Source organism: Oncorhynchus nerka, unplaced genomic scaffold (assembly GCF_034236695.1).
Source record: "Oncorhynchus nerka isolate Pitt River unplaced genomic scaffold, Oner_Uvic_2.0 unplaced_scaffold_1531, whole genome shotgun sequence".
Classification (NCBI taxonomy): Eukaryota; Metazoa; Chordata; class Actinopteri; order Salmoniformes; family Salmonidae; genus Oncorhynchus; species Oncorhynchus nerka.
Genome location: NW_027039785.1, coordinates 39,092 through 53,632, shown reverse-complemented (window position 1 = coordinate 53,632; position 14,541 = coordinate 39,092).

Here is a 14,541-nt window from a genome sequence, read left to right as displayed (position 1 = left end):
ACAGGCAGACTGACAGACAGGCAGGGCAGGAAGACAGGAACGTAGGCAGACAGACAGGCAGGGCAGGAAGACAGGCATGGAAGGTAGGCAGACAGACAGACAGGCAGGGCAGGAAGACAGGCAGGCAGGCAGACTGATAGACAGGCAGGGCAGGAAGACGGGAACGTAGGCAGACAGGCATACAGACAGGCTGGCAGACTGACAGACAGACAGGGCAGGAAGATGGGAACGTAGGCAGACAGGCAGGGCAGGAAGACAGGCATGGAAGGTAGGCAGACAGACAGGGCAGGAAGACAGGCAGGCAGGCAGACTGACAGGCATATAGACAGGCAGTGCAGGAAGACAGACAGACAAGCAGGAAGACAGGCAGGGCAGGAAGACAGGCAGACAAGCAGGAAGACAGGCAGGCAGGGCAGGAAGACAGACAGACAGCAGGAAGACAGGCAGGCAGGGCAGGAAGACAGGCAGGAAGACAGGCAGGCAGACAGGACAGGCAGGGCAGGTAGACAGACAGACAGACAGGCAGGGCAGGAAGACAGACAGGCAGGGCAGGAAGACAGACAGACAAGCAGGAAGACAGACAGACAAGCAGGAAGACAGACAGACAAGCAGGGCAGGAAGACAGGCAGACAAGCAGGAAGACAAGCAGGCAGGGCAGGAAGACAGACAGACAGGCAGGGCAGGAAGACAGACAGACAAGCAGGAAGACAAGCAGGCAGGGCAGGAAGAGAGGCAGGCAGGGCAGGAAGACAGACAGACAAGCAGGAAGACAAGCAGGCAGGGCAGGAAGAGAGGCAGGCAGGGCAGGAAGACAGGCAGCTGAGGTGCAGCCTAGTAAACGACCTCTGTCTGTCTGTCTCAGCAGGATATCACTAAATTACAGTTCCCTGCTTTTTTGATAAATGCTCTGTGTATTTTTCCTTCCTGAGACAAGATAAACTATCTATCTATCTATCTATCTATCTATCTATCTATCTATCTATCTATCTATATCTATACTATCTAGTGTACAAAACATTAAGAACACCTGCTCTTTCCATGACATAGACTGACCAGGTGAAGTCTATGATCCCTTATTGATGTCACTTGCTAAATCCACTTCAATCAGAAAAAAGTGTTCCAAAAGGGTTCTACGGCTGTCCCCAAAAGATAACCCTTTTTGTTCCAGGTAGAAAGGGTTCTACCTGCAACCAAAAAGGGTTCTTCAAAGGGTTCTCCTATGGGCACAGTTGAAAAACCCTTTAAGGTTCTAGATAGCATTTGTTTTCCTGAGAGTGTAGATGAACGGGAGGAGACAGGTTAAAATATAGATTTTTAACCCTTAAGACAATTGGGCATGAATTGTGTATGTGTGCCATTCAGAAAGTGAATGACAAGACTAAATATTTAAGTGCCTATGGTAGTAGATGGCCGGCGCACCAATTGGTGTCAAAAACTGCAACGTTGCTGTGTTCTTCACGCTCAACAGTTTCCTGTGTGTATCAAGAATGGTCCACCACCCAAAGGACATCCAGACAACTTGACACCGCTGTGCCTCGACAAACAGCCGGAATCCTTCAGGGGCCATGGATTCTACAAGGTGTTGGAAATGTTTGTTTCTCAATTGGTGTCAAGGGACCAAACGTGTGCCAGGAAAACATTCCCCACACCTTTACACTACCGCCAGCCTGTACCAGGCAGGATGGACAGGGAAACATTCCCCACACCTTTACACTACCGCCAGCCTGTACCAGGCAGGATGGACAGGGAAACATTCCCCACACCTTTACACTACCGCCAGCCTGTACCAGGCAGGATGGACAGGAAAAGGGGATACCTAGTCAGTGGCACAACGGAATGCATTCAACTTAAGGACTCTTGTTTAAGAACTATTGTTTAAGGACTCTTGTTTAAGGACTCTTGTTTAAGAACTATTGTTTAAGAACTCTTGTTTAAGGACTCTTGTTTAAGGACTCTTGTTTAAGGACTCTTGTTTAAGGGCTCTTGTTTAAGGGCTCTTGTTCCTTAACTTACCTCATTTGCACTCACTGTATATAGACTTTTTGTTTTCATCTTGTTCCACTTCTTTCTCTCTCTCTCTCTCTCTCTCTCTCTCTCTCTCTCTCTCTCTTTCTCTGTTTGTGTCTATCTATCTATCTGTCTGTCTGCTTGTATCGATCTGTCTGTCTGTCTGTCTGTCTGTCTGTCTGTCTGTCTGTCTGTCTGTCTGTCTGTCTCCTGAAAGTCACATACAGTAAATCTCAGATCCAATCTCCAGGTTCTGATGCCTCCAGCTGTTAGGCTAATGGGTTTGTGTAGTCTTGATGCTAACGAGGAACATTTAACGCAGGGTAAACACACATCCAATGTTTTTCGTCCCGTCCCAGATGCCAAGATCAGTAGGCCTAACATTTCTCTCTGTGTAGAGGGCCTATGTGTGATGTCTACACACGACTCAACACGACTCAGTAATATACCTTATAGAGGCAGCTCAGTGCATCAAAACACGACTCAACACAGTAATATACCTTATAGAGGCAGCTCAGTGCATCAAAACACGACCCAACACAGTAATATACCTTATAGAGGCAGCTCAGTGCATCAGCACACGACTCAACACAGTAATGTACCTTATAGAGGCAGCTCAGTGCATCAACACACGACTCAACACAGTAATATACCTTATAGAGGCAGATCAGTGCATCAACACACGACTCAACACAGTAATATACCTTACAGAGACAGCTCAGTGCATCAACACGACTCAACACGACTCAACACAGTAATGTACCTTACAGAGGCAGCTCAGTGCATCAACACACGACTCAACATGACTCAACACAGTAATATACCTTATAGAGGCAGCTCAGTGCATCAGCACACGACTCAACACAGTAATATACCTTATAGAGGCAGCTCAGTGCATCAACACGACTCAACACGACTCAACACAGTAATGTACCTTACAGAGGCAGCTCAGTGCATCAACACACGACTCAACACAGTAATATACCTTACAGGGGCAGCTCAGTGCATCAGCACACGACTCAACATAGTAATATACCTTATAGAGGCAGCTCAGTGCATCAACACACGACTCAACACAGTAATATACCTTATAGAGGCAGCTCAGTGCATCAACACACGACTCAACACAGTAATATACCTTATAGAGGCAGCTCAGTGCATCAACACGACTCAACATAGTAATATACCTTATAGAGGCAGCTCAGTGCATCAACACACGACTCAACACAGTAATATACCTTATAGAGGCAGCTCAGTGCATCAACACACGACTCAACACAGTAATATACCTTATAGAGGCAGCTCAGTGCATCAACACACGACTCAATGCAGTAATATACCTTATAGAGGCAGCTCAGTGCATCAACACACGACTCAATGCAGTAATATACCTTATAGAGGCAGCTCAGTGCATCAACACACGACTCAATGCAGTAATATACCTTATAGAGGCAGCTCAGTGCATCAACACACGACTCAACACAGTAATATACCTTAGAGAGGCAGCTCAGTGCATCAACACACGACTCAACACGACTCAACACAGTAATATACCTTACAGAGGCAGCTCAGTGCATCAACACATGACTCAACACAGTAATATACCTTATAGAGGCAGCTCAGTTCATCAACATGACTCAACCCAGTAATATACCTTATAGAGGCAGCTCAGTTCATCAACATGACTCAACCCAGTAATATACCTTATAGAGGCAGCTCAGTGCATCAACATGACTCAACACAGTAATATACCTTAGAGAGGCAGCTCAGTGCATCAACACACGACTCAACACAGTAATATACCTTATAGAGGCAGCTCAGTGCATCAACACACGACTCAACACGACTCAACACAGTAATATACCCTACAGAGGCAGCTCAGTGCATCAACACATGACTCAACATAGTAATATACCTTATAGAGGCAGCTCAGTTCATCAACACACGACTCAACACAGTAATATACCTTATAGAGGCAGCTCAGTTCATCAACACACGACTCAACACGACTCAACACAGTAATATACCTTATAGAGGCAGCTCAGTGCATCAACACACGACTCAACACGACTCAACACAGTAATATACCCTACAGAGGCAGCTCAGTGCATCAACACACGACTCAACACGACTCAACACGGTAATATACCTTATAGAGGCAGCTCAGTGCATCAACACACGACTCAACACGACTCAACACAGTAATATACCTTATAGAGGCAGCTCAGTGCATCAACACACGACTCAACACAGTAATATACCTTATAGAGGCAGCTCAGTGCATCAACACACTCAACACGACTCAACACAATAATATACCCTACAGAGGCAGCTCAGTGTATCAAAACACAACTCAACACAGTAATATACCTTATAGAGGCAGCTCAGTGCATCAACACACGACTCAACATAGTAATATACCTTATAGAGGCAGCTCAGTGCATCAACACACGACTCAACACAGTAATATACCCTACAGAGGCAGCTCAGTGCATCAACACACACTCAACACAGTAATATACCCTACAGAGGCAGCTCAGTGCATCAACACACGACTCAACACAGTAATATACCCTACAGAGGCAGCTCAGTGCATCAACACACGACTCAACACAGTAATATACCCTACAGAGGCAGCTCAGTGCATCAACACACGACTCAACACAGTAATATACCCTACAGAGGCAGCTCAGTGCATCAACACACGACTCAACACAGTAATGTACCTTATAGAGGCAGCTCAGTGCATCAACACACGACTCAACACAGTAATATACCCTACAGAGGCAGCTCAGTGCATCAACACACGACTCAACACGACTCAACACAGTAATATACCTTACAGAGGCAGCTCAGTGCATCAAAACACGACTCAACACAGTAATATACCTTATAGAGGCAGCTCAGTGCATCAGCACACGACTCAACACAGTAATGTACCTTATAGAGGCAGCTCAGTGCATCAACACACGACTCAACACAGTAATATACCTTACAGAGACAGCTCAGTGCATCAACACACGACTCAACATGACTCAACACAGTAATATACCTTATAGAGGCAGCTCAGTGCATCAACACGACTCAACACAGTAATGTACCTTACAGAGGCAGCTCAGTGCATCAACACACGACTCAACATGACTCAACACAGTAATATACCTTATAGAGGCAGCTCAGTGCATCAGCACACGACTCAACACAGTAATATACCTTATAGAGGCAGCTCAGTGCATCAAAACACGACTCAACACAGTAATATACCTTATAGAGGCAGCTCAGTGCATCAAAACACGACTCAACACAGTAATATACCTTATAGAGGCAGCTCAGTGCATCAGCACACGACTCAACACAGTAATGTACCTTATAGAGGCAGCTCAGTGCATCAACACACGACTCAACACAGTAATATACCTTATAGAGGCAGCTCAGTGCATCAACACACGACTCAACACAGTAATATACCTTACAGAGACAGCTCAGTGCATCAACACGACTCAACACGACTCAACACAGTAATGTACCTTACAGAGGCAGCTCAGTGCATCAACACACGACTCAACACAGTAATATACCTTACAGGGGCAGCTCAGTGCATCAGCACACGACTCAACATAGTAATATACCTTATAGAGGCAGCTCAGTGCATCAACACACGACTCAACACAGTAATATACCTTATAGAGGCAGCTCAGTGCATCAACACACGACTCAACACAGTAATATACCTTATAGAGGCAGCTCAGTGCATCAACACGACTCAACACGACTCAACATAGTAATATACCTTATAGAGGCAGCTCAGTGCATCAACACACGACTCAACACAGTAATATACCTTATAGAGGCAGCTCAGTGCATCAACACACGACTCAACACAGTAATATACTTTACAGAGGCAGCTCAGTGCATCAACACACGACTCAACACAGTAATATACCTTATAGAGGCAGCTCAGTGCATCAACACACGACTCAATGCAGTAATATACCTTATAGAGGCAGCTCAGTGCATCAACACACGACTCAATGCAGTAATATACCTTATAGAGGCAGCTCAGTGCATCAACACATGACTCAACATAGTAATATACCTTATAGAGGCAGCTCAGTGCATCAACACACGACTCAACACGACTCAACACAGTAATATACCCTACAGAGGCAGCTCAGTGCATCAACACACGACTCAACACGGTAATATACCTTATAGAGGCAGCTCAGTGCATCAACACACGACTCAACACGACTCAACACAGTAATATACCTTACAGAGGCAGCTCAGTGCATCAACACACGACTCAACACAGTAATATACCTTATAGAGGCAGCTCAGTGCATCAACACAATAATATACCCTACAGAGGCAGCTCAGTGTATCAAAACACAACTCAACACAGTAATATACCTTATAGAGGCAGCTCAGTGCATCAACACACGACTCAACATAGTAATGTACCTTATAGAGGCAGCTCAGTGCATCAACACACGACTCAACACAGTAATATACCCTACAGAGGCAGCTCAGTGCATCAACACACGACTTAACACAGTAATATACCCTACAGAGGCAGCTCAGTGCATCAACACACGACTCAACACAGTAATATACCCTACAGAGGCAGCTCAGTGCATCAACACACGACTCAACACAGTAATATACCCTACAGAGGCAGCTCAGTGCATCAACACACGACTCAACACAGTAATATACCCTACAGAGGCAGCTAAGTGCATCAACACACGACTCAACACAGTAATATACCCTACAGAGGCAGCTCAGTGCATCAACACACGACTCAACACAGTAATGTACCTTATAGAGGCAGCTCAGTGCATCAACACACGACTCAACACAGTAATATACCCTACAGAGGCAGCTCAGTGCATCAACACACGACTCAACACGACTCAACACAGTAATATACCTTACAGAGGCAGCTCAGTGCATCAACACACGACTCAACACAGTAATATACCCTACAGAGGCAGCTCAGTGCATCAACACACGACTCAACACAGTAATGTACCTTATAGAGGCAGCTCAGTGCATCAACACACGACTCAACACAGTAATATACCCTACAGAGGCAGCTCAGTGCATCAACACACGACTCAACACGACTCAACACAGTAATATACCTTACAGAGGCAGCTCAGTGCATCAAAACACGACTCAACACAGTAGTATACCTTATAGAGGCAGCTCAGTGCATCAGCACACGACTCAACACAGTAATGTACCTTATAGAGGCAGCTCAGTGCATCAACACACGACTCAACACAGTAATATACCTTATAGAGGCAGCTCAGTGCATCAACACACGACTCAACACAGTAATATACCTTACAGAGACAGCTCAGTGCATCAACACGACTCAACACAGTAATGTACCTTACAGAGGCAGCTCAGTGCATCAACACACGACTCAACATGACTCAACACAGTAATATACCTTATAGAGGCAGCTCAGTGCATCAGCACACGACTCAACACAGTAATATACCTTATAGAGGCAGCTCAGTGCATCAAAACACGACTCAACACAGTAATATACCTTATAGAGGCAGCTCAGTGCATCAAAACACGACTCAACACAGTAATATACCTTATAGAGGCAGCTCAGTGCATCAGCACACGACTCAACACAGTAATGTACCTTATAGAGGCAGCTCAGTGCATCAACACACGACTCAACACAGTAATATACCTTATAGAGGCAGCTCAGTGCATCAACACACGACTCAACACAGTAATATACCTTACAGAGACAGCTCAGTGCATCAACACGACTCAACACGACTCAACACAGTAATGTACCTTACAGAGGCAGCTCAGTGCATCAACACACGACTCAACACAGTAATATACCTTACAGGGGCAGCTCAGTGCATCAGCACACGACTCAACATAGTAATATACCTTATAGAGGCAGCTCAGTGCATCAACACACGACTCAACACAGTAATATACCTTATAGAGGCAGCTCAGTGCATCAACACACGACTCAACACAGTAATATACCTTATAGAGGCAGCTCAGTGCATCAACACGACTCAACACGACTCAACATAGTAATATACCTTATAGAGGCAGCTCAGTGCATCAACACACGACTCAACACAGTAATATACCTTATAGAGGCAGCTCAGTGCATCAACACACGACTCAACACAGTAATATACTTTACAGAGGCAGCTCAGTGCATCAACACACGACTCAACACAGTAATATACCTTATAGAGGCAGCTCAGTGCATCAACACACGACTCAATGCAGTAATATACCTTATAGAGGCAGCTCAGTGCATCAACACACGACTCAATGCAGTAATATACCTTATAGAGGCAGCTCAGTGCATCAACACACGACTCAACACGACTCAACACAGTAATATACCTTACAGAGGCAGCTCAGTGCATCAACACATGACTCAACCCAGTAATATACCTTATAGAGGCAGCTCAGTTCATCAACATGACTCAACCCAGTAATATACCTTATAGAGGCAGCTCAGTTCATCAACATGACTCAACCCAGTAATATACCTTATAGAGGCAGCTCAGTGCATCAACACACGACTCAACACAGTAATATACCTTACAGAGGCAGCTCAGTGCATCAACACACGACTCAACACAGTAATATACCTTATAGAGGCAGCTCAGTGCATCAACACACGACTCAACACGACTCAACACAGTAATATACCCTACAGAGGCAGCTCAGTGCATCAACACATGACTCAACATAGTAATATACCTTATAGAGGCAGCTCAGTTCATCAACACACGACTCAACACGACTCAACACAGTAATATACCCTACAGAGGCAGCTCAGTTCATCAACACACGACTCAACACAGTAATATACCTTATAGAGGCAGCTCAGTTCATCAACACACAACTCAACACGACTCAACACAGTAATATACCTTATAGAGGCAGCTCAGTGCAACAACACACGACTCAACACGACTCAACACAGTAATATACCCTACAGAGGCAGCTCAGTGCATCAACACACGACTCAACACGACTCAACACGGTAATATACCTTATAGAGGCAGCTCAGTGCATCAAAACACGACTCAACACAGTAATATACCTTATAGAGGCAGCTCAGTGCATCAAAACACGACTCAACACAGTAATATACCTTATAGAGGCAGCTCAGTGCATCAGCACACGACTCAACACAGTAATGTACCTTATAGAGGCAGCTCAGTGCATCAACACACGACTCAACACAGTAATATACCTTATAGAGGCAGCTCAGTGCATCAACACACGACTCAACACAGTAATATACCTTACAGAGACAGCTCAGTGCATCAACACGACTCAACACGACTCAACACAGTAATGTACCTTACAGAGGCAGCTCAGTGCATCAACACACGACTCAACACAGTAATATACCTTACAGGGGCAGCTCAGTGCATCAGCACACGACTCAACACAGTAATATACCTTATAGAGGCAGCTCAGTGCATCAACACACGACTCAACACAGTAATATACCTTATAGAGGCAGCTCAGTGCATCAACACACGACTCAACACAGTAATATACCTTATAGAGGCAGCTCAGTGCATCAACACGACTCAACACGACTCAACATAGTAATATACCTTATAGAGGCAGCTCAGTGCATCAACACACGACTCAACACAGTAATATACCTTATAGAGGCAGCTCAGTGCATCAACACATGACTCAACACAGTAATATACTTTACAGAGGCAGCTCAGTGCATCAACACACGACTCAACACAGTAATATACCTTATAGAGGCAGCTCAGTGCATCAACACACGACTCAATGCAGTAATATACCTTATAGAGGCAGCTCAGTGCATCAACACACGACTCAATGCAGTAATATACCTTATAGAGGCAGCTCAGTGCATCAACACACGACTCAACACGACTCAACACAGTAATATACCTTAGAGAGGCAGCTCAGTGCATCAACACACGACTCAACACGACTCAACACAGTAATATACCTTATAGAGGCAGCTCAGTGCATCAACACATGACTCAACCCAGTAATATACCTTATAGAGGCAGCTCAGTTCATCAACATGACTCAACCCAGTAATATACCTTATAGAGGCAGCTCAGTTCATCAACATGACTCAACCCAGTAATATACCTTATAGAGGCAGCTCAGTGCATCAACACACGACTCAACACAGTAATATACCTTACAGAGGCAGCTCAGTGCATCAACACACGACTCAACACAGTAATATACCTTATAGAGGCAGCTCAGTGCATCAACACACGACTCAACACGACTCAACACAGTAATATACCCTACAGAGGCAGCTCAGTGCATCAACACACGACTCAACACAGTAATATACCTTATAGAGGCAGCTCAGTTCATCAACACACGACTCAACACGACTCAACACAGTAATATACCTTATAGAGGCAGCTCAGTGCATCAACACACGACTCAACACGACTCAACACAGTAATATACCCTACAGAGGCAGCTCAGTGCATCAACACACGACTCAACACGACTCAACACGGTAATATACCTTATAGAGGCAGCTCAGTGCATCAACACACGACTCAACACGACTCAACACAGTAATATACCCTACAGAGGCAGCTCAGTGCATCAACACATGACTCAACATAGTAATATACCTTATAGAGGCAGCTCAGTTCATCAACACACGACTCAACACGACTCAACACAGTAATATACCCTACAGAGGCAGCTCAGTTCATCAACACACGACTCAACACAGTAATATACCTTATAGAGGCAGCTCAGTTCATCAACACACGACTCAACACGACTCAACACAGTAATATACCTTATAGAGGCAGCTCAGTGCATCAACACACGACTCAACACGACTCAACACAGTAATATACCCTACAGAGGCAGCTCAGTGCATCAACACACGACTCAACACGACTCAACACGGTAATATACCTTATAGAGGCAGCTCAGTGCATCAACACACGACTCAACACGACTCAACACAGTAATATACCTTACAGAGGCAGCTCAGTGCATCAACACACGACTCAACACAGTAATATACCTTATAGAGGCAGCTCAGTGCATCAACACACGACTCAACACAATAATATACCCTACAGAGGCAGCTCAGTGTATCAAAACACAACTCAACACAGTAATATACCTTATAGAGGCAGCTCAGTGCATCAACACACGACTCAACATAGTAATGTACCTTATAGAGGCAGCTCAGTGCATCAACACACGACTCAACACAGTAATATACCCTACAGAGGCAGCTCAGTGCATCAACACACGACTTAACACAGTAATATACCCTACAGAGGCAGCTCAGTGCATCAACACACGACTCAACACAGTAATATACCTTATAGAGGCAGCTCAGTTCATCAACACACGACTCAACACGACTCAACACAGTAATATACATTATAGAGGCAGCTCAGTGCATCAACACACGACTCAACACGACTCAACACAGTAATATACCCTACAGAGGCAGCTCAGTGCATCAACACACGACTCAACACGGTAATATACCTTATAGAGGCAGCTCAGTGCATCAACACACGACTCAACACGACTCAACACAGTAATATACCTTACAGAGGCAGCTCAGTGCATCAACACACGACTCAACACAGTAATATACCTTATAGAGGCAGCTCAGTGCATCAACACACGACTCAACACAATAATATACCCTACAGAGGCAGCTCAGTGTATCAAAACACAACTCAACACAGTAATATACCTTATAGAGGCAGCTCAGTGCATCAACACACGACTCAACATAGTAATGTACCTTATAGAGGCAGCTCAGTGCATCAACACACGACTCAACACAGTAATATACCCTACAGAGGCAGCTCAGTGCATCAACACACGACTTAACACAGTAATATACCCTACAGAGGCAGCTCAGTGCATCAACACACGACTCAACACAGTAATATACCCTACAGAGGCAGCTCAGTGCATCAACACACGACTCAACACAGTAATATACCCTACAGAGGCAGCTCAGTGCATCAACACACGACTCAACACAGTAATATACCCTACAGAGGCAGCTCAGTGCATCAACACACGACTCAACACAGTAATATACCCTACAGAGGCAGCTCAGTGCATCAACACACGACTCAACACAGTAATGTACCTTATAGAGGCAGCTCAGTGCATCAACACACGACTCAACACAGTAATATACCCTACAGAGGCAGCTCAGTGCATCAACACACGACTCAACACGACTCAACACAGTAATATACCTTACAGAGGCAGCTCAGTGCATCAACACACGACTCAACACAGTAATATACCCTACAGAGGCAGCTCAGTGCATCAACACACGACTCAACACAGTAATGTACCTTATAGAGGCAGCTCAGTGCATCAACACACGACTCAACACAGTAATATACCCTACAGAGGCAGCTCAGTGCATCAACACACGACTCAACACGACTCAACACAGTAATATACCTTACAGAGGCAGCTCAGTGCATCAAAACACGACTCAACACAGTAGTATACCTTATAGAGGCAGCTCAGTGCATCAGCACACGACTCAACACAGTAATGTACCTTATAGAGGCAGCTCAGTGCATCAACACACGACTCAACACAGTAATATACCTTACAGAGACAGCTCAGTGCATCAACACGACTCAACACGACTCAACACAGTAATGTACCTTACAGAGGCAGCTCAGTGCATCAACACACGACTCAACATGACTCAACACAGTAATATACCTTATAGAGGCAGCTCAGTGCATCAGCACACGACTCAACACAGTAATATACCTTATAGAGGCAGCTCAGTGCATCAAAACACGACTCAACACAGTAATATACCTTATAGAGGCAGCTCAGTGCATCAAAACACGACTCAACACAGTAATATACCTTATAGAGGCAGCTCAGTGCATCAGCACACGACTCAACACAGTAATGTACCTTATAGAGGCAGCTCAGTGCATCAACACACGACTCAACACAGTAATATACCTTATAGAGGCAGCTCAGTGCATCAACACACGACTCAACACAGTAATATACCTTACAGAGACAGCTCAGTGCATCAACACGACTCAACACGACTCAACACAGTAATGTACCTTACAGAGGCAGCTCAGTGCATCAACACACGACTCAACACAGTAATATACCTTACAGGGGCAGCTCAGTGCATCAGCACACGACTCAACATAGTAATATACCTTATAGAGGCAGCTCAGTGCATCAACACACGACTCAACACAGTAATATACCTTATAGAGGCAGCTCAGTGCATCAACACACGACTCAACACAGTAATATACCTTATAGAGGCAGCTCAGTGCATCAACACGACTCAACACGACTCAACATAGTAATATACCTTATAGAGGCAGCTCAGTGCATCAACACACGACTCAACACAGTAATATACCTTATAGAGGCAGCTCAGTGCATCAACACGACTCAACACGACTCAACATAGTAATATACCTTATAGAGGCAGCTCAGTGCATCAACACACGACTCAACACAGTAATATACCTTATAGAGGCAGCTCAGTGCATCAACACACGACTCAACACGACTCAACACAGTAATATACCTTACAGAGGCAGCTCAGTGCATCAACACACGACTCAACACAGTAATATACCCTACAGAGGCAGCTCAGTGCATCAACACACGACTCAACACAGTAATGTACCTTATAGAGGCAGCTCAGTGCATCAACACACGACTCAACACAGTAATATACCCTACAGAGGCAGCTCAGTGCATCAACACACGACTCAACACGACTCAACACAGTAATATACCTTACAGAGGCAGCTCAGTGCATCAAAACACGACTCAACACAGTAGTATACCTTATAGAGGCAGCTCAGTGCATCAGCACACGACTCAACACAGTAATGTACCTTATAGAGGCAGCTCAGTGCATCAACACACGACTCAACACAGTAATATACCTTACAGAGACAGCTCAGTGCATCAACACGACTCAACACGACTCAACACAGTAATGTACCTTACAGAGGCAGCTCAGTGCATCAACACACGACTCAACATGACTCAACACAGTAATATACCTTATAGAGGCAGCTCAGTGCATCAGCACACGACTCAACACAGTAATATACCTTATAGAGGCAGCTCAGTGCATCAAAACACGACTCAACACAGTAATATACCTTATAGAGGCAGCTCAGTGCATCAAAACACGACTCAACACAGTAATATACCTTATAGAGGCAGCTCAGTGCATCAGCACACGACTCAACACAGTAATGTACCTTATAGAGGCAGCTCAGTGCATCAACACACGACTCAACACAGTAATATACCTTATAGAGGCAGCTCAGTGCATCAACACACGACTCAACACAGTAATATACCTTACAGAGACAGCTCAGTGCATCAACACGACTCAACATAGTAATATACCTTATAGAGGCAGCTCAGTGCATCAACACACGACTCAACACAGTAATATACCTTATAGAGGCA